Source organism: Passer montanus, unplaced genomic scaffold (assembly GCF_014805655.1).
Source record: "Passer montanus isolate IOZ18808 unplaced genomic scaffold, ASM1480565v1 scaffold147, whole genome shotgun sequence".
NCBI lineage: Eukaryota > Metazoa > Chordata > Aves > Passeriformes > Passeridae > Passer > Passer montanus.
Window position 1 is genome coordinate 918,696 of NW_024361718.1, and position 22,184 is coordinate 940,879.

The following is a 22,184-nucleotide window of genomic DNA, read 5'->3' on the forward strand; positions in this document are numbered from 1 at the left end:
GACAGCTACCAGGGAGGTTTATTGTGAAATGAAATGAGGAAAAGTATTCTTGGTATAATCTTATGGAACCCTCTTTTTATTCCTGCAGTGAAAGGCAGGAAAAGTCCATCTATAAATACTAAATAATTTACAAATGGAGTCAGAAAAAAACAAAAAAAAAAAGTCAATATATGTAACGCTCCCCAAACTGGATTAACTCAATTAGAATAAAAACAACTTGTTAAAATCATCATTCTAAGGTGCTTTTAAATACCTTTAAGATAATTGTTACCATACTGCAGCCAGAAGTTCCTGAGGAGCTGCCTATTTATTCCTTTCAGGGAAAAGTTACTGTTTAGATAAAATCTCATGCCCACTGTTGGTGCTTTTTTGTTAGTATTTTCACAGAGAACACTGAACAATTTTTTAAAAATTATTTTGTTGACAGGAGGCTGCTCAGTGCCTTGGGAATGCCAATGGATCCCTGAGTGGGGCCACGTTACTGACTCAGGGGTGACAAGGACACAACCAGGGAAGTGTCTCCCCAAGCACAGCCTTGCACTCAGTGTCTTCTTTAATGCAAGCTGAAAGCAAACTGCTCCAGCTGATAACCAAAAAATAGAAACCAAACAGTTAAGGCCTGTCTGATTAATTGCTCTACTTAGCTAATTTGATAAGCCCTCCATCAGTTTTCCATGCCTCCTTCATTGGCTTGATCTACTCTGTAAATTAATCTAATTATGAACACCTGCAATCCAAAGCCCCATCTCTGCAGAAGTTCAACAACTCTTATTTATACACAGTATTTCTTTAAAGGTCAGTTCTGAATCCTGCCACAAGGAGCCAAGGAAGGGGCACAGCAAGGGGAATATATGCAGTAGAGGAACCACTCAGCAATGCTTTATTCCCTCTGCATTCAGCAACATAAACTGCATTCTACAAGAAAAATCTAATAACGATTTACAGCAGACAAAAGATGACAAACAAGTCAAAGTCATCACAGTCTCCACATTGCCCAGATCAGCCACACACCAGGAGGGGAATGGTAATGCCAGCTCCAATTCAGGGATTCCCAAAGAAACTAGGGACTGCACAAGGAAAGTGCCAACTGCAACTTGATAAAACTATTTTGGTAAGTTCAGCATCACCTATAGTGAATATGTGTTAGATAATAAAAGATTGACAGTGTGTTTATGGTGTAGATGTGTGGCTCACCCCTGATTCCCTGAAAAGCCTTTTCTGTTTGCACCATTCTTCACACAGGACAGAGCTCTGCCAACAGAAGCCAATCACAAAACTTGGGCTGCAGTATTTTCAAAAGTATGGACTGGTAACTGATTTAAAACCAATTGTATTGATAGTTTTAATTTATATATCTGATTGCTACTTTATCCTCATTAATTATTGTGAATATAAATTAGAAAAAAAAGGGAGCCCCAGGCGGTTTTATCTGGCTATAAAGATTTCTTGCCACTGGACTTGCAATTCCTTTTCACAAATTATTTTGTGGGCAGAATTTTTAATACTCTGTTTTAATCATAATTTTCTCCATCTCAACATCATTACAGAAAGATTGAACGTCATAAAATGTTTTTTTTTTCCATCAAAATCAGAAAAAGTTATAGTTCAGTTCATCTGGGGCTTTGTGCTAGCCTTGATAAAATGTATTTCTAAAGACAAACAATAACACTGTCGATTTGCCTGACTCAAAAGCAATCTGTATTAGTAAATTTAACTGTAAGCCCTTGAAATGCCAATGGCTTATTGTATTTGTTGTAAAAAATATTTTAGCCAAGCAATGCCAAGCTTGGAGCCTTCTGCAGTAACTGTGGCAAGAAAAATTAGGAAGTTGTGCTTCAGAGAACATCTGCAGAGCGTGCAGGGGATCCCTGCTAGATGGACCCCAACATGAAGGACACTCTTATCCTACCTCAAAATCCTGGTCCAATATTTTAAACCTGAGAATATGAGAAAGTTATTGATGGAGTCACTAACTGTGTCTCTGGGGCTCCCAGGTTAATTAAATTCAGAGTCAGTGCTAGATCCTCAACAGCATTTCCAAACCTCCAGCAAGCACCTGCAGAACTGCTCCAAATATCACCATGGACAGCACACTGTGGGAAAAAAAAGGTCATTTTTCCATTACATGAAAAAGCTGCCAGAATGTCAGAAAAGTATGGAAAACAACACCAAAAAAAGAAAAAAAAAAAAAAAGGTAAAGAAATGCTGGCATTAAAAGCCCTGACAGATGTTAAGCTTTTGTTCTTGCATCATCTCCCATTGCAGAGCAGCAGAGCACTGACTAATTAAATGTGATGAGTTGCAATGTATTTAGAAGAGTTAGGCCATAGTGTGCACCAGCCAGCCTGCTTCTAAGTTTGTTACCAAAGCCTCATGAATTCTTCAAGGCTATTAGAACATAAATTGTACTAAATTAAGAAAGAAGAGGCTGAGAAACCAAATACCAAGACCACAAGAACTAGATCACAGGAGACTGTGAAACACCTGTAGAAGTAGAAAAACCTGTACAGTAGAAGACTGTAACCAATCATATACTCTGAGAAATGCAGGTAGAAAATTAGTAAACAAGACAAGAGTGCCAATCAAAAAGTGTGTACTTAGTACTTTGTGCAATCTATAAATATGTGTATAATGTAAAAAATAAACAACTTCTACTTAATCATATTAGTCAGCTATTCAAAAGCTCTAAATTTCCCACAAGAGTGATGTGCAACTGAGCAAGGGCTTGTCCTTGCCACGATCCGAAAGCTGCCCAGAGTCCCTCACCAGGGGCTGCTGGAGACCCTGCAAGGAAAGGATTCCCCTGGGAAGTGGGGATGGTTATTGACACCCCAGTGGATGTGCCAGGATGGAACACTTCCTCCAGGAAGCCACAGCACATTTATGGCTCTCAGGAACACCAGGAAGCTCAGCTGAACGTGGCCATTGATTATCCCAACAGCTTAATAAGGCAGATCCCAATGGCTGACTCAACTGAGGTGAGCTGGGGAAGAAGATCAAAAATCTGTGTCCCTTAAAGCCTTGGCCACTCCTCTGACATCCCTAATCCCATCAGTGAGGGAAAGATGTTCATTAACTTCTGCTCTCAGAGGTGGAGGTCATCAAGCAGCTCAAACATCCTGAGGCATGTAAGGGAGAAGAAAAACTTAGAAGAAAACTTAGAAGAAAAAAAAATTAAATGGAGAAGAAAAAAAAAAAGAGCACTGGAACCACATGAGGATTACCTACTTCCAGTTAAAAGTGTGAGGGAAAATAATCAATTTAAAAATATGTATCAGTAAACCCAGAAGTTCGGAAGGTGTTTGCTACTTAAACCCTCAAAAAAACAAACAAGAAAAAGAAAGCAGAACACAGTAGGAAACCATTTGATAAATGTGAGGCCTAATCCCAAAAGCTGGTTTATTTTCATGTCATTATAAAAGGGGCAATTTGCTAATATTTGGAGGAGAAGGGAAAGAGAAGGAACATGTGCTGCTGAGGAGCAGCACAGGGGCTTTTTTTGCCTATACAAAATGAGTTTATGAAATATATTTAACTGAGTTATTTTAAGAAGTGCCAAAAAGTTGGCAGCCACAGAGAATTCCTTAGCGTAGCTAAAGAGCCTGAGGGTTTGGAGCCAGGACAAAATGGGATTCACTGGACCCAGGCTGGACCTGTTGTGTTGCTGTTTGCAGATCTCCTCATGGGAGGACCTGTCAGGAATTCTGATGCCACTGATTACTTGAAACTACAAAATTGGCCCCATCCTGCCTTATCTGCAATTTTGACCGTGACCACTGGAACTTTGAGGCCATTATCAGATCCTTCAAAGGTTCTTAAAACTCTTTTTGCACCGGATGTTGTAGAAAACTGGAGATTTGTCACTAATTCAGCAAAAAAACAAAGTCTAAACTCATTTCCATGTGTTTATGGTGATTTCAAATGATTGGTTGCTAAAATAAAATAACATGCTACCCCTTTAATACAATAATCCCTGGAATGACAACATGGACAACAGGAGATCAGGCTCACCATGAACATAGCACGCCAGGCGATGAGATCTTTGTGTCACAGCATGCAAGGCCTGATAAAAACAAAGAAAAAAACCAGTTTATGTTTTGGAAATTTAAATAATAATAGTTATTATTAATGTAAATTGAAGAGAAAGGCAGTTCAATCATTGAAAAGCAGCTGGTTTCATTTAAATCCAAATGCATTTATTGCACAATTAATAAAATTAAGCTTGTCTCATTTGTGTTATTCCATAACAGAAAATTTAAGTGAGTCTTAAAAAAGGAAGTCTAACACACCTTCAAAAAATAAAATATTACACACCTTCCAATAGAACTGAAGCATTAAATATTGCCTAATTCCAGAAAAAAAACAACTAACAATGCACACAAAAGCTGTCATGGTTTTTTGCCAGTTATAATTATTTTGTAGTAACATTCAGGTCTACAAATATTTGACAAAACTGATAACCTCAATTTTTCTCAGAATCAAATATCTTGAGGGGAAAATGTTTACTAAATAAATACAAGCATAAATCAGGGCACATGAAAGTTTTCCTCCCTTCCTGTTGGAGATGAAAACAAACATCTCTTCCAAGAATTACATCAGGACGAACACGCAGGTGTCACAAATCTAATGCCAGGACGAAATTTTCAACAAAGAATCTATTTCAAGCCCTTCTGGGGGTGATTTCACGTCAGCAGAGACAGAATCCTGTGTGCAGCACATCCGTCAAGACACAACTTGCCAAGCAATCAGCTCAGCAGAGCCCCTCACGCTGCTCGGGAAGCGTCTCCCTCCTGAACCAGCAGGAACACAGCAGTGCCAGCCCTCCCAGAGCTTCAGGACACAGGGATTCAACAGCAATTGCTCTCCCAACTCCTCAAAGCACTTCAGAGCATCGCAGAGGGAGGCACAAACAGAATGGACCTTGTGCTATTAAGAGCCAAAAAGGAATTCCCGGAGTCTCTGGGTTCCGCTGCGCAACTGCTCGGCCAGAAATTAAAAGGACAACACGACTTCTTTGGGAGCCAAAGCTGACTTAGGGAGGTGATACATCATGAATTAAATTGAAATCTGGCCAAAGAAAAAAAAAGCCAAGCCTAACCCACTTGATTGAAGTGCCATGTAAGCACTACAAGTGATAAAAATACCTCACTCCCATCCTAAGCTGACAGAAGTGCTTGCAGGAGTTCCAAGACAAACATCTTGTTCCACCACCTGGGCTACCAACATCTCTTTAGCACATTTATCCCAGAGATTCCCCATTGTGGGAACACATGAAAACAGCTAAAAACCAGAGCTCTTACACTCTGAATTGCACACACAATGCTGGAGCTGAGCAAACAGCAAGTCCATCTTCTCCAGGAGCTGACAATGCAATTCCTCTACTGGATACCAGTCCCAAAAATCAGCAGGTAACTCCAGGAATCAAACAGCAAACAAGGAGACACAGCAGGGGGAAATACCCAAAAGCCAGGGCTGTGGAGTACAGCAAGCCAGAACATCTCTGCCAGGGGGGATGGAAATGGTACAAAGACAATTAAATGAGTGAGAAGGGATCCATGCAGGCAGGGATGGGAACACTTGGACCTGTTCTGACTAAATCCTACTTCCAACACATTACAAAGCTGTAAAACCTGTTTGTGCCCAGCAGCACAGGTGTGTCCTTAAACCTCCTGCCTCCCTTTGCCTCAGCAGTAAAGTTGTCCCACTTCTGTGAGATTGATTTTGAGTATAAATTCAGAGGACAATATAAAAGTGCTCAAACACTGGGGTGATAAATTAAAATAAATGTCTCATCAGTATTCTCAATATATTTCTCTGACTCTAAAGACTCAACATTTTCAGCCTGGGAAGGATAACAAAACCAGATTCCAGGAGTAATCAATGCTACTTTTAAACTGCATTTTTACTTTAATCAGGGATTACTTAAACCTTGGCCAGATCAATATTTATTTATTCTTTCATCTGGCTTTCCCCGAGTTTTAGAAAATTATAATTGTCAAAGGTACTACCTATTGCTGTAAAATTCCCTGAGAAGGAGTTTGATGTAAGAAAGCCAGTCACTCATGAAAAAAATTAAAGTCATACAAAATTTATAGTTAAATAAAAACCTTTGTGCTTCATTCATTTCCCTAAATAGCTTAAACCCTTGCTGAAGCAGAAATTCAGTGTGCCTGCACATCAGTCATTTGCTGCAGCTGCCTAAAAATATGAATAACCATAAAGAAATTGATAATCAGAGAATTTGCTAGAAAGAAAAGAATCTTAGTGATTTTTAAGACTAGTTTTGATGAGGGAAAGGTTTCAGCTTCCCAAAGTGAAGATGGAATTATAACAAAAATATGTAACAAACTTATAACAAAATGGATGAATTCCCATTTCTCCAATATCCAAAAAATCTGGAAGAGTCACATAGGTGGCAATAGCTGGCTCTTCACCAACAAACCCATTTCCTATGAAAAGAAGAATAGATTCTCTTTGGGGTACAAGGCCAAGGGGGAAACTTGATTAAGTATTAAAAGAAACTTCTAAAAGGGGAGGGGAACAAAAGGATCATTTCTCTGTCTGTCAGTCAGCTCTGGGATGCTCAGCTGCTGCCAAACATCCTGAGAACTTTTTATTTACTTTTAAAACAAATTCACAGATACTTCTCTTTATATCTGGGGCTGCTGGAGTGGCTCACAAGGTAAGGCAGAGCAGCTCCAGCCTCTCCCAGTCCAGAGCTTCAGCCCTGCCAGGTCTTTTCACAACCAGAACTCAAAGTGAGACAAGAACAGAACCACAACAGCTCCAAGCAGAATCTCACAGTGACTGTTTGCTTCATTTTTTAAATGCAGATGACCAAGGTCTAGCAAATATTTTATCATCCCTTGAGAACCCACGTGTAATGTTGCAGTCAAATATTTTAAGCTAATTTTGTGCACTGAAATGGGATCATTTCCCCAGGATTCTGTGGCAATTAGGAGCAGCCCTCAGTAGGGTTATTTTTAGCAAGTGCACCTCATTCACACATTTCACAGTGCTGCTCAGGGATCACTGATCTATATGCATGACTGCAGTGATAAAATCTGGCAACACTCTTTAATAACTGTTTCAACTGTTCTAGGCGTGTTTCAAGCAACGTGCAATTATTCCAACACCTAAAAAGAGCTTTTCCACTTGCAGGATTTTCCACTACTCAGTATGTGCACCCTTGCAGTCGGATAGTTAAGATTTTCCATTATTTCCTTTATTTGGTTTGCACCTTTTCAGCCAGTGGACAAAGGTGTCCCTGCCTGTGAAGGGAGCTGGAACTAGATGGTCTTAAAGGTTCCTTCCAACCCAAACTATTCTGCTCATAAAACATACCTAAGATGGGATTTGCAAAGGCTGGAATGAGAGATTCTTATCCTGATGCACAAGTTCATGAAAGTACAGCTGAAAAATATGTTGTTCATCTGCACATATTTACATAAATATTGAGAATGATCACCATAAGACCTGTATGATTTTGTTAAATTTTAATGAGAATAATGTATTTGACATGCATGACACTGAGCAAAGCCAAAAATTAAAACTGTAGTTTAGTCAGTTTTGTTGTGTTTTTCTATTTACAACAAATTCCAGAAACATGTTCACTGCATCACCGCTGAATTTCTTTCTATTTTCTAAATGTCCTCAAATGCTGCTGCTGTACAATACCATTTCTTAAGACAAACAAAACAAATTGAATTTATTGAAATGAGCATGGATGGAGATTCTGAATCAAGCATAGCATTTTTGTTAATGTAAATGGTGGCAGAGCTTTGGGTGAAGCAGGGATAAATAAAAGTCAGCTGTGTTAGGACATCTCCAGGAGGAAAAGTGTCCTGCTGGCCATGCTTCCATCCTGTGCAGTACAATAGACCTCAAAACCCTGCTCCCCTTGGCCCTGGCATCCCAGGACAAAGCTTGCTCATGTTTGTTTGAGGATGAAATGAGTGTGGCATTAGCAAAAAGCCCATCATGAACTGTCCAGCTGCAATTCAGGCTGGTGGAGAAATGAAATCACAAGGGTTGAAAGCCAGAGACAGGACAACAGGAGAGAAACCACAGTGATACTTGGAAAATCCATCACAAACGATGCATGGAAGGAGGAGAAATCACTGCTTTTAAATTAAATGGTCCTTTTGAGGGCTTTGTCTTCCCCCAAACCCCCTCCAATAGTGGCACACACCTCCACCACATCTTCAACTGCTCCCACCTTTCATAAGGGCAGCATTATTCAAGTTTAGCTCCCAGTGTGAAATGCATCTCATTCTCCCCAAATTTCCCCAGGATCTCAGTATCTGTAATTACTGCACTACAAAACAAACCTGACAGCCACTGTGGCAGCTCTTTTTGTCAGACAGACAGACAGGCAGCAAAGCCTCTCAGGGGCTGTGCCACATCCACTGTCAGCTCTCATCGGGTGGAGAGCTGAAAATCAGCAAGGGATGGCTTCCCTTGTTCTACCAAATGAATCAAAGATGTTCTTCTGGAGGGTCCTCCTGACTCTCAGCCAAGTCCTCACTGGAAATGGGAGTTGGTAACACTGCCCCACAGCACTCAGATTTTGGAACATGCAGACCTTTTATCAAACTTACTGACATTAAAATAAAAGTGACACCCCAGGCACCTTGGAGCTAGAAAAGGGTTGTGGGCACCCAACAGACAACACAGCTTTTCTGCTTGGTGATGGAATTATGGATGGTTATTTAAACCATCCCACGTGTTCTGTTTGCAGACCTGAGGTGACTGATGCTCTCCCTGCACCGATGGCCTGAGCTGGTGGGAACGAGGGAACAGCAGAGCTGGAGGTAAAAGTGCTCCTGTGCAATGTCCCAGCAGGGCTCTGTCACACAGGAGTCCTGACTGACACATCACAACGTGCTGGGGGCTTCCTCTGGGGAGATTTGGTCAATGGAAGTGTTACTCTGATGGAGGAAAGGGAAAAAAAAAATTTGGGGATTGGGTTTTGGATTGGCGTTTTCTGTTGGGTGGGGGTTTCCCCTCTTTTTGTATTTCTTTACCTTGTCTTTATTTTAGAGGTGAAGAGTTGGAATGGAAAAGAAAGGTACTCATCACCTAAGAAACTTCAGTGACTTCAATCCTCAAATATTTCATACAATGACTACTCTGTATGTTAATTTAATTTAAAATTAAATTTAAATTAACGTAAAATACTTGAATGAGCAACTCTACCAAAATCATGCAATAGATCCAGACAAATTTGGTTCAAATTTCTTTAGGTACAGTGTGATTTAGATGTTGATCTGCCCTGTCTTTAGTGTGGTTAGTGGTTAAAATGTGCTGGTGCATCTATTTTATCCTAAGGCCATCTATTATAGATTTAGAACAGGGGAAAAAAACCATGTAAGGGTCTTTCAGACAATAAACATTTTGTTCCCTAGAGGTATTCAGCTTCAAAATAAATAATGAAAGAGGGATTTAAGATTTTAAGTGCTGGAATCAAAGCCATGTATTTCAAAGGACTCTGGGTGATGTCCAGCCCTCATTTGCCTGCACACTGCTCATATCCCAGGGGATGGGACTTTTGTTCTTCTGAAATTGTTTCTGTTATAAGAAAATGCAGTAGCTCAAAAGGCCCAGTAAAGGCTTTCCCTCAGTCATATTAGACATATATTTTCTAAATATTTCCTTTATTTCTAACAAATGAGGCTGGATTTGTAGCAGAATTGACTATCAAAGAACATGATACAATTATGACCCAGCTTATCTGCAAACCCCTTCACAGTTTGTATTTACCAGCTCTTCATAAATTACAGTTATTGCCAATTCCTTTAATAATTTGACTTTCTGATTCTAGGAGATTATCTGGGCCAGCAGAATCCCCACACAATAACTCTGTGATCTTACAGAGCTTTACAGCTGTATTCAATAAATGTGAATGTTTTCTCCCAGAGATCAGTTCAGGGATCCAATAACACTTTTGGACAGTTTAAGGCTGTGCAATAAACACCCCATAAAAACTGATTCAAAACCAAATCATCTTATAAAATCTGAGAAAACATAAATCATGTCTGAAAAACAGGGGGCTTATTAGGGAAAACCACATCTTTTCCTATATCTGAAAGCAGGAGTCAAGAGCTAACAAAATTCTGCTTTTCCAGCATTCCCAGCAGTGCTCCCTCTCTGCTGTCCCTGCAGCAGGCAGGAGATCTGTCCCTGCAGAGTCCCAGGAGATGGGATTTGTGTGCCCTGCTTTGGGAGCAGCAGTGCCTCCAAGCCTCCAAGGCAGAGGCTCCTCCCGGGGGGTGAGCAAACCCACAAAGCAAAGAACCTGATTTAGCCCAAAATACAAGTTGCTCACTTGTCCCAGTAAGTGACAGGTTTAGGAGGTACCAACAGGTATTTGCTCTTAGGCAGCATTTTGAAATGAAACTGCCTCTGGGAAGGAGGAGTCCATCATTCTCCCTCAGTGGCCTTAAACTCAGCAGTCAGGAACAGTTCCATTATCCCAACCCTGTGGAGAAGCTGTTTCAACTCATTTATAACCCTTCAACATCTTCCCAAAAAGCAGAAAGATCACACCAGAGTCCAAATACTCTTTCCACTGTAGCCATTATGAAATAACAAATATTTCTCTCAACTTCCTTCCTGTACCACTTGCCACTGGTACTGCTGAGCTTTAATTCCTCAACTTTCTAATGAACATGGCCCCATTCTCCCCTTAATATATGCAAATGTGCTACAATAATTTTCAAAGCACTGAACAAAATTTGATATCAATTTCTAATTAGAAATCTCGGCAGCAGCTCTGGAAATCTCAGCCTCCTCTCTGTGATTTTGTTTAAAAAAAAAATCCATGTAAGTGGTCATAGAAATGTGTATTGTATGAATGTATTTTTTTAATTTATTCATGAAGAAATATTTTTAAAGGCTGCCTGGTGACAGAGGATTTAACACAGTGTTATGCAATAACTGGTTCAACAGCTTCCCCCACCATGTACTTTTCTCTGCATGTAAATTTTTTTGAAGTTATTTCTAAGGCAATAACTCGATATCAAAAGTTTAATTTCAGAGTGTGACAGATGACAAATATCTTCTCCCTATTTAAGTGCTCCCCCCACAGCACTATTCTAGTCTGTGCAGAATATAAATGACCGACTGAAGGCAAAAGAAAAAAAAAAGCCAAAAGCATTTTTCAAGGTTTTTCATTAAAATCCACGTTTAAGAGAGAATTAATGAGGGGGAAAGAAGTTACCCTCCCTAAATGATGCTGATCAAAGTACATTTCTTCAGAAGCTTCAAAGATTTGCTGAGCAATACATCACTCATGTCCCCTCCCAAGGAAAAACCAAATTATGTATTGAAAATTTGGGTGAGCTACAGTTCACTGTAAATACATTTATGACACTGCAATAAAGGAATGCTGCCATGTGCACTGGAAGGAAAATTCCTGCCACATTTTTCCTGTAAAAAGGATGCACTGACTTTAACACCACAGTTCAGTGTGAGCTTAGGTGCTGAACTTGGCCACAGCTCAAAAGCTTGCAGAGCTGCAAGGTTTCGTGTAAGAAAGATGAATCAGCCTTACATTAACCCCAGAGTGTGCAGTGAGGCTGTGAACCTTCTCAGAAATGCAGAGAGAGGTTTCAGCTCTTTCCCTGCTCACATGCTGTGCCACCAGGCACCTGGGCTTGTGCTGGTTCTTTTTCAGGTATTAAAAAACAACAGGAATTTTCCTTTTTGTGCTTCTTTCTGCTCCTTCATTCTCAGGTGATGCACACAGGAAAATAACTTCATTCAAGATAAAATCTCCCTGGAGCACCAGAGAAAGCTGTGTGTTTGCTTTGAGTCAAGCCCAGGAAGAAAAAGGGCTCTGGTTGTGCTCCCATCTCATTTTGCTGGGTAGCAGAGGGTGCATCCTGCAGTGGAAAGGGCACATCCACAGCCAAGGGCTGCCAAGGGCTGACCTGCAGCTCAGCTAAACAGCCTCTCACAGGAAAAGAGCTATAAAAACACAGATTACAGCAGTTTGCCAGATCCCTACCTCAACCTTGAGCACCTCACTGGGAATTCAGAGAATGAGCAGCATCCCCAGCATTTCCCACAAAGCTTTCACTCTTCTGCTTTTTATTTCATCCATATCCCTTCCTTCAGGGGTGGGTACAAGTGCATCCAAACATCCTGGACATGAGAGAGGGCTTAACCCCCTCATAGCTGTGGTTAAACTGCTTTTCTGACAAAGTTTTATCTGCAAATTCATTCATTTTCTCTATTGAGGACTTCCAAAGCATCAGCAAAATACGGTGACAGCACTGCCAGGTAAGGTGATTTATGCAAAGATGCTTTCCAGCATTTTCCCAAACTAACTTCAATGTAGTTGTGATGGCTGGTTTGCCCATCACTTATAGTAAGCACACACATTAATTATTCATTTCAAATTGTTATCAATTACACATGTTACAGCTTGAACTATTGCAAGGTATCTTGCCAGGATAGTCCAGTTAGTTCCACAAGTTAAAAAGAAAAGGTTAATTTGCATTTTCTCTGATTAAATAACATACTGAAATTATTTCCATGGCACATCCAGAAGTGGTTCAGGGTGAATTCTTTTGATCCAAATGTGATCAGGACATTTTTTCGATTCAAACATAACGAGATGCCAGTGAAAACACTTCCTGGTGGTTGACAGGTGACTCCATTCCTAAACTATTCTTTTTACCTTCAGTGGATGGACCTGTGAAAAAAATTCTTACAAGGGCTGTTTGGAAAAATATTGATTTGTTACTGGGATTTTAAGTTGTGTCAAACTATTTCCTGCAAGATTGTCCTAAAAGAATTCCCCGGAGCACCCCAGGGAATTCACAGAGCAGGTGATTAGAAGCTGTCTAAAGGCAGAGCAGGGCTCTTTCAGCACAGTGTGAAGATGTATTTTAAACCATCCCTTAGCTTTCCCCCACACCATTGTCACAAAAAGGCAGCACTGACAGCTCTCCAGGCTCCAGCAGGAAGCCACCCACGCACAGCTCCAGAAAAGCTCTGCCTGGATAAACTGGGCTCCCCTGGCCAGGCCCAGGTGACATTTCTTCTCTGCCCATGGTGGTGGCACTGGCAGGGTCCCCTCTGGGCAGCCGAGCTGCCCCTGGAGCTGCCCCCTGAGCCCAGGATGCAGGAGCAGGGTGGCTGCAGCTCCTTCCATCCCGCTCCAGCTCCTCCCTGGAGCTGCCCCCAAACGCATCCTGCTCTCTGGAGGTGTTCCCAGTGTGTCCCAGCAGCCAAAAGTAGGACAACTGTGCTGCTTCTCCTCTGGTGGGGGTTTGCTCTACTGAAAAAGAGAGGAAAATGGGAAAAAACACAACTTTATTCCTTAGGGTAGTAGCACAAAAGATGATTATGCTACTTTAGAGTTTCCCAAAAATCACCTTATCTCAAGATACCCGTCAGGCACCACTATTTTCACAACCATTAGGATATATTTCAGCTGAAATTTCCTCTGACAAGGGGGTTTTACCTCTGTAAAATATCTTAGTTTAAAAGAAAAATTCCCTTATTATAGAAGGGAAAAAAACCCCACACACACACAAAAAAAGCCCCCAAAACCGCAAAGAGAAAAGCTCAGAACTGCTCAAGTTAAGAGAAAACCATAAATACAAATTGCTATGGCAAAAAGCCACAAAATTTGGAATATTTTCAATCTGAGCAGAATTTCATAATCAGTCACCACTATTTTCACAGCCGTTAAAAGATATTTCAGCTTAAACTTCCTCTGACAAGAGCTTTTTTACCTCTGTAAAACATCTTGGGTTTTAAAAAAAGTTCACTTATTATGGATTAGAGACTCTTGGTTTTACTGACTGCCTTTCTGTGCAGAGAAAACTCTAGTTTAGGGCACATAGCAGCATAAGCCATTGTTCAAGATAATTTCCAACCACATGAACAAGTGCTTGAGGAAATACAGGATAAAATGATCCTGTTTTGAATGTTCTAACTCTGTAATATATTTGTCTTCTTGTTCTGATAAGTATGCATGTTGACAAGAGAAAAATGGAAGAGAGATCCAAGGGAATAAAACCCCTGCCATCAACTACAGAAAATGTAACATGATTTCTCTTGTACCAGAGATTAGAGATATTAAATGCAAATAAATGCAAAAATGCTCCTCATAAAGTGATTTGGAGGCCTTCAATAACCTTTTTTGGTAAAATGTGTCGTTCACAGAATAAATGCAGATATATCACATTGTGAGATGTGATATAAAGTATTGTTAAGTGACATATTGCATTTTTGAGGGATTTTTGGCCCTCATTTGAGACCATCAACATCCAGATCCTCAGAGCCTTCAGCATTCACAGAGTCTTAGAAAGGCTTGCTCAGAGAAATTTATCAGTGATGATTAGATGATGAAAATGCTTTAAGATTACTGCAAATCCCACTTGATGACAAATATTTAACTTTACACAACAAGCACCCACATGCCAAATTAAAGAAGCTGCAAACCAAGATAAAACTTCATTATTAGTCTTCACAACATGGAGAAATGAGACAACAAATACAAGCTGGCAAACCATCAGAACTATTTTTCAGCAACTGCAGGCAAAGGTAGAAATGCATCAGGCTTGCAGCAAGTGGAATAAACTGGAAAAAAAGAAAGAGTTGCCACCAAAACTCAGCCTAGAACCCCTGCAGAAGCTGCTTATGTTGGTATGAGTGGGCATTACCTATTACTTATGAGTAATGGCATCATTATTATCCCAGGTTTTCCCACATGGATCCCTCCAGACAACAATTCAAGGCCTTTCCCCAGTGCTGTCACCATTCCTGCAGTTAATGAGCCCTGGGAGAAGCCCCACTGCCAGGTACCTCTAACCCCTGGAATGTGCAACACAAGCAAGGTTTGGTTTTGATTCACTGCTTGAACTGAAAATGACTCCTCAGACACCTGCAGCACTCCCAGAAAAGCCATTTCTGCAGCCTCTAATAGGGCTGCAAAGAGACCCCAAAGAGCTGCTTTTGCAGGCAGCTGTGACACCACTGCAATCCACAGCTGAAAAGCAAGGCACAGCCTTTCTTCCCTTCCACCAGAAGTCACTTACTGCTCTCTAACTCTGCTATCATTTCCTTCTGGGAACTGGGAAATATCTCTGTGCATCACCCTTGGCTGGGACCAGTCTCACACAGTAAAAGCTGCCCAAGAGCAGGATGCTGCTGGTGGGTTCTGCTCCCAGAGGCAGAGCAGCCCAAGAGCAGCACTGCCCAGCCATGGTCTGTGCTCAGACAGCTCAGACAGGCAGCAGGAGGGAATCACAGAGAGGTTGGGTTGGAAAGGACCTTAAAAATCACCCCTGCCATGGCAGGGATACCTCCCACTGTCCCAGGGGTTCCAAGCTCTGTCCAGCCTGGCCTTGGGCACTGCCAGGGATCCAGGGGCAGCCACAGCTGCTCTGGGCACCCTGTGCCAGGGCCTGTCCACCCTACAGGGAACATTTCCTGCTCAATACCCCATCCATCCCTGCCCTCTGGCACTGGGAAGCCATTCCCTGTGTCCTGTCCCTCCATCCCTTGTAAAAGTCTCTTTCCATCTTCCTTGTGGGCTCCTTCAGGTACTGGAAGAGCCCAATTAGGTCTCCTGGCAGCTTCTCTGTTTGGTTTTGGGGTACAGCTTTAAAAGAAAAACCAAACCACAAACAGAAAAGCACAAAACTGCTCAAGTTGTTTAAGGGAAAACCGTAAGTACAAATTGCCATGGTAAAAAGCAACAAAATTTTTAATATTTTCAATCTTAGCAGACTTTCATAATTACTTGTTCCCTTAGCAGTAAATCTCACTCCCAAACAGAACCTCCTATATTGTGTTAAGTGCCAAGGGCTCCAAAGAACATATACCCCCAAATATTTCTCATATGAATAGCACATTACATTTACTATTTGATACATTTATAGTGGCACACTAAATATACACTTATGAAACAGGCTGGATTTATTTCCAGCATATAAAAGGCCATAAAGTTTTCCATCCATAGGGGACCAAGCTAATCATAGCCCATTCAACTATTGGACTGAAAACATTTCTGTGAGACAGTTTGATTATTTCCCACTGAGGACACATGGCCCTTGTCTCCAGGTAAATCTCCAACATGAGTTTAAGGCGTAAAAGGGTTAACAAGGACCCAGATTCTGACACAAAGGCATATTTCTTCATCAGTCCTACATCCAAAGGCTAAAGGAATATATCAAATTTCCCACCAGACTCACACATGACAGAATGCCCCACATTTCAAAGCAAGGATGCATTAACTTAATTTACAAATTCTCTACTCCCATTTTAGGTACTTACATGTTTAGCCTAGGAGTGGACATTTTGTCTTGCTGCACTCCACTCTCACTTCTTACTCTCACTGCTTGAGATTGAGCTTCACTCCTAAATGGACAAATGGCCAATTTTTGGATGAGCAGGGGAGAAGGTGATTGTTTGGGGTTTTTAAGTAAGGCCATTTTCAACTGTCTCAAAATTACCAAATCAGTAACAAGCTTTAGAGCAGGCTTGGTCTTCATCTTTTCATTTAATTGCTTTCATTCCCCTTAAACTAGCAAAATAAAAAGCTTTCAGGGATTTCCAGAGTGACCCTTACTCATTGCTGCCAAATGGAAAATGTGGATTTTATTGTAGTATCCTAGAAGCAGGATTCTGTTGCAGAGGAATACTGTATGAAGCACACATTTTCCCTTGGAAGTGGAAAAATGATTTTTTTTTTTCTTCTTTTTAAATGAAATCTGCTTCCTTAGAGTCCACATACCTAATTTGTGTGATGTAATAATAAATGTTGCTTTCTCAGAGAGCAAGTTTATAGTCAAAATAAACTGTTCTGGAGCATCTGAAGATGCTTTTTGTCATTCATTACAATATGCTGCGGTTTTAGAACCTATGTAAGTATAATATAACCAAAGCCAGCCCCCAGGTTTTCACATCAGTGGAACACAGGAGCTGTGACAGGGGACCAGGACAGAAGTCTCACTTGGATGGCAGCACAGCTTCCTCAACACCTGATATCTGTGACAGGAACTGTTCACTGTGAGAGTGTAGACATGAATAGTCTGACTTTTCTAGACACGGAGATGTGGGGCCAGAAACCAAGAGGACTCACAGAATTGTAGGAAAACACTTCCAAGGTCATTGAATCCACCTGTTAATGCAGCACCGCCACATTCACCACCGAGCCGTGTCCCCGAGTGCCACATCCACACGGCTTGATGGCATGATGGATGATCCAACCACAGCCCTGGCAGCCTGTTCCACTGCCTGACTGCTTTTTCAGTGAAGAAATCTTTCCCAATATCCAACAGAAACCTCCCCTGGTGCAACCTGAGGTTATTTCCTCTTGTTCTATCGCTTGTTATTTGGGAGGAGACCGACCCCCACCTGGCTGCAGCCTCCTGGCAGGGAGTTGTGGAAGGAAACTGTCATTTGTCATGGGAAGGCTTTAACACTGCACACGAAGACAAAGCGGGGATTCTCAGAGCAGCAAACTGTTCTCCAAGCCAGTAATTTCTAATTCTATAGGACACAGATCAATACTCTTCAGCTTTACGAGCTGATTGGCCCGAGTTATTGTTCCTGCTGCACCTTTAGTGCACAGCAGAGAGGTTTAAATCAAACCCAGGGAACAAAGGAGGGCTGATGTGCCCGTGGGGAGGTCGGGATGAGATGCAGGCTCTGCTGAGTGCCTGCAGCCCCCTGCTCAGGAGTGCTGAGCGCCACAATGGAGCAATCAGCAATGCACAGACTGCCACCAGCAGCAGGTGACTCACCTTGCCACCCACTGCAAGGGCTGCACAAGGGAGTTTGTTAGGCAGTGAAGAAGACAAAGGAAAGAGGAGAGCACCTGAAATCTCAGAATTCCTTTTGGATTACCAGCATTTGCATGGATCACTGCCCTCCACACAGAGGAGCACACAAAGCCTGGGTGGTTTGCACACAGCCCAAAGACAAAGTTCTCCTGGGGAAAGTTGCTGAACAGGGAAAGGGAAATGGCAAAATTAAACATTATCTTAGATAATCTGGGCTGAATATTGTTAAAATCTTCTTTCAGCTTTACAATCACTTGCTCATCTTTTTTGTTGTTGTTGTTTTCATTTCAATGGCAGCTTGCAAATCTCACTGAAGTGCAATAAAAATCATAGTGCTTCATGAACATAAACTATTAAAAAAGCTACCATTTATTACTTCAGTGAAACAAGAAATGGAAACGCTAATGCATCCCATCTGTCTCAATGGTAATGAGCCCATGCAAAACTCATTCAGGGTCAGAATCCAATATTTCCCTTTGGATCATTCAGTGCAAACAAAGTTCATGTCAGCTCTGGTTCCAACAGCAGAAAGAGGCAAAATGAGCTGCAGCTCCCAAGATTTTGTTATGCTCGTCAGATATTTCTCAGGGTTTGAAGCCTCTTCGGTGTACAGTCAGATTTCACACCGTCAGAATTTGGACTGAATGTGTTTGCAGCTCTTGTCTCTCAGAATGCTGCTCCACCTGCCTGGAGAGTTTCTCCCAAAGCACACGGGCTTGACTCACTCTGCAGTGGGAACATTGTGGCAGTCAAGGCTGGTATTCACTTCAAAATTCGAAGCACATAGCTTTTGCAGGGTATTTTATGTCTTTATAAAGATTTTTAAACCTAAATGTACATTTAAACACATAGTTTACTAACACTAGATGGAAGGTTTTTGAAATAAAAATTGTAATTTTTGAGTTCTGAAGATTTGATTGCCAAAGCTGAATGATCAGTAACTACCTGTGTGCTTATCTTAACACAACTGACAGAGATCCAAGCAGCTCCATCTAAACATCTAAACAAAACAAAAAAAAGGAAGACAGAAAACCAATTAGATAACGTTCAACACCTTTCTTTTAAAAAAATAACAAACGGCAAAAAACCCGTCACGTATTTTCTACACTACTTGACCATAAACTGATTTTGAAACTCAGCTCCAACAGGCAGGTTTACAGAGCCTGAAAGCAAACTGAGTATTATTTGTTTTCCTTCGCAGCACTGCAGAACCAGCAGCCAGAGCAGAGCTAAGCTTTGGCTCAGGTTTCTTTGATCCTGGAAAACCAAGTTCTGCCAAAACTGTTCAAACAGCCCTGCAGGCTTAAGGCTAACAAGCAAGGGAGGCTCATCCATATTCAGCAGAGCTGAAGGGTTCTTGTGCTGGGAGCCCAGAGCAAACCTCCACAGATGCTTTCATGGCCCACACCTCTTGTGATGCAGCCACCCACACTGGGCTTGCATGATAAGCACCAGCATATCAATGTGTGATCAATTAATTTCTGAGTATTTAATATGCTAAGGAAAGGGCAGCTAACTCCCTCACTGAGATTAAGAGACTTTTTATCACCAATGGCAGCTACAGGTACATCTGTGGTCCTGCAACTCAAACATAACATTTTAAGCCCATAGGCACAGGCATCCACCAAAGCTGCTCACAGAAGGATGATTTATCTTTTCACACTCACTTCCCACTAATTTTGTTACTGACATACCAGTAATTACTGTTTCTAAATGCCTTCCCTACCTTCTTCAATTTTAATTATACTGTGTCAGCACCTAAAAATGTACAAACCAAGCAGAAGACAAAGAAGATGCATTTCCTACAGAGGTTACAGAGCTTTCAAAAGAAGGAATACAAGAGCAAGGACCCAGTAGGCAGAAGTCACCAGCTTTGCACAGGGAGTCCCAGGTAGGGACAAAAATAAACTTGAAGTTTTGAAGGGCTGAAATAGAGGGCAAAAAGGGAACTGCAAAAGATTTTCCTGACTCTTACTTGCCGTTCTTCTGAGACTCATTTCTTCCTAAGAAATGGCCAAAGAAAAGGTTTGCTTGTCACACCAAATAATACAAAAACAAGGCTCCCAGTCAGCTTTTAAAAGCTTTTTTTGTCCTGTCCCCTCCAGCACTTCTACCACATCTGTATTACTCCCCAGGGCCCATTCCAATAACAGAACATCAGAATTTACAAAGGAAGCAACTTTTCCTTGCAGACCACTCTCCTGAGGAGAAACACCTCAGTGAGGGATTTATCCCACATCCAGCTCCACCTCCAGCCACCTTCTCCACTGCTAAAGGAGCAGGAGACATCTGCATGATCTGCAATGGTTTATAAATCAATGCAGAACAATCTCCCTGTCAGGGGTTCCTTATGAGGGGGACATGAAATAATGCCTGAGAAGGATTCTGGTGGATCAATAATGATTTGTCTTTAAAAGTAAGCTGAGGTCAGAGAGCCAGAGCCACGAGGAAGATGGAATGCCATGATTCAAGTTTCTCTGCTGTGGTTAAGTTCATGAAAAGCTTCTCAATCAGATTCTCACCTGCTTCCCACCTCCAGAAAACAACATGACAAGCCAGGGACTCTGACAGGGCCTTTTTGGGAGCCTCTTTCCCCTCTGCCTGTTAAATAAGGTTGCCTTCCAGTTCTCTGCTATTAAGAATTCATTCCTCTTCTCGTGTGAGAGGGAATTACCTAATTCATCACAGCTCAGCCTTACTCTCATAACAGCACCTACAATCAGGGTGTGTGTCTGTAATACCTCCTCAGAAAGTTAACCCTTCTCCTCCCAACCCTCACAGTCTCAGGGGAAAAGTCACTAAAGTGTGAAAAGAAAGAGATGGAGGCTGGATACAAAAGGGAACTAAAATCCCACTGGGCAAAACACAAAACCTGAGCCAGGTTTTACCTCATTTCTTCACTACCTCATTTCTGCTCCCCAAGTCCTGTTTTAAGGACACAGACTCCCTATGGACACAAATCAGGGTACTTCAAGAGACAAGATCCACCAGTAAAACACACAAGTGTCTGCATCTGGAGTCCCTTCCCAGATCTTAAGAACTTCCAAGGAAGGGGCACTTCTTTTTCTAAGGGTTTGTAAAACCTTCCACACCCCAGGGAACGTTCCTCAGACTAATTTACCAGATAAAAGGAGCAAGACCTCAGCTGTTGCCTTCAGCCCCTGCTATTGCAGCTCCCACAGCTTTGTTGGGTGCTTTGTTGACTTCCATTTATCTGGAAGATAAATGGCATTGTTCTTACTGAAGCAAGGCTGATACATGAAAGACACTGCAGAGAACTCCTGTAATGATGTTTTTCGTGCCATCCACCTGATGGAGGGTATAATCTAATATACCTGTATTTTACAAATAAAAGCCAAAACTGGTTCTTCTGCTTCCCTCTACTTTACATTCTTCCATGTCTCACTAAGGAGCTTTTTTACCAAAGAGATCTCTGCAGATCACAAAGCAGCATTTATAGGCAAAGTGAAATTTACTGCTTTGCCCACCAGTGACATTCAGTACTTACACTGTTCATTATTTATTTATAAAAGACTCCTAAGGAAAGAGGGTAAATATTTTGGTCTAATGCCATTTAACATCATTTTAAAATTCTGCTGGTATGGTAACTTGTTGGCTGTGTTACTTACACACTAATTGAGGACACATCAATTACTTAAGAGATTATACCAAAAATATCTTGCTGGGAGACTTCTTTCTGTCATCTAATGAAGAAAAAACTTTTTTTTTTTTAACTCCACAATCAGCTTTTAAAATATAAAACAAACCCCTGTCTCATTAGGAGTATGTTATACAACAACAATTAAAAAGCCAACTGCCAGATTCCCACCTTAGGTCTTACAAGGAAACTTTAAGTATTTCTCAAAGCCTGGAGATAATTCAAGAAATGTTTTAGACTAGCATCATTTTTGGGAAGTGTTTTAGCAGCTAAGATTTTAATGAAGTATCAATTAAACTTTTCTCTACCACACTTAAAAATACGCAGAACCATCTCCTGCTCTGACTTCACAAACATCCCAACAGGACAGGCTCTAGAAATAAAGCTGTTGCTGCCTTAGAAAAGTGCAATTTTCCTGCAGGGTTTCAGCAGTGACACACAGGAAGTCAAAGGCTTTTGCTGGAGGGTTTTGCTCCACAACAAATCAAAGCAGGCCCCAGTTCTCATCTCCCTCAGGAGCTCCAAAGGCAGCTCCATTAACATTCAACACACTTGAGCTCAGAAAGGGGAATTTTGTATAAGTATTAATTATGCAAATTAAATAAGTATATGCTTTTAAATATATCTAATGTATGGAAATGACCCACAGTTATATCTTCACTTGAATTATTGTCTAATAATAGAGAGCTGCTGTTGCTGCAGGGCACCATGCTGCAGGT

General features: G+C 41.3%; 1 protein-coding gene across 5 annotated transcripts in view; it reads right to left on the minus strand.

Annotated features, from left to right (window-relative positions):
* Positions 1-22,184, minus strand: part of ATP2B2 (ATPase plasma membrane Ca2+ transporting 2) — a 396,338-nt gene that overhangs the window by 290,584 nt on the left and 83,570 nt on the right. For all 5 annotated transcript variants that reach the window (XM_039701003.1, XM_039700999.1, XM_039700991.1 and 2 more), the window contains exon 2: positions 4,012-4,063. The gene's annotated coding sequence lies outside the window, so the exon portion shown is untranslated. The remainder of the gene's footprint in view (positions 1-4,011; positions 4,064-22,184) is intronic.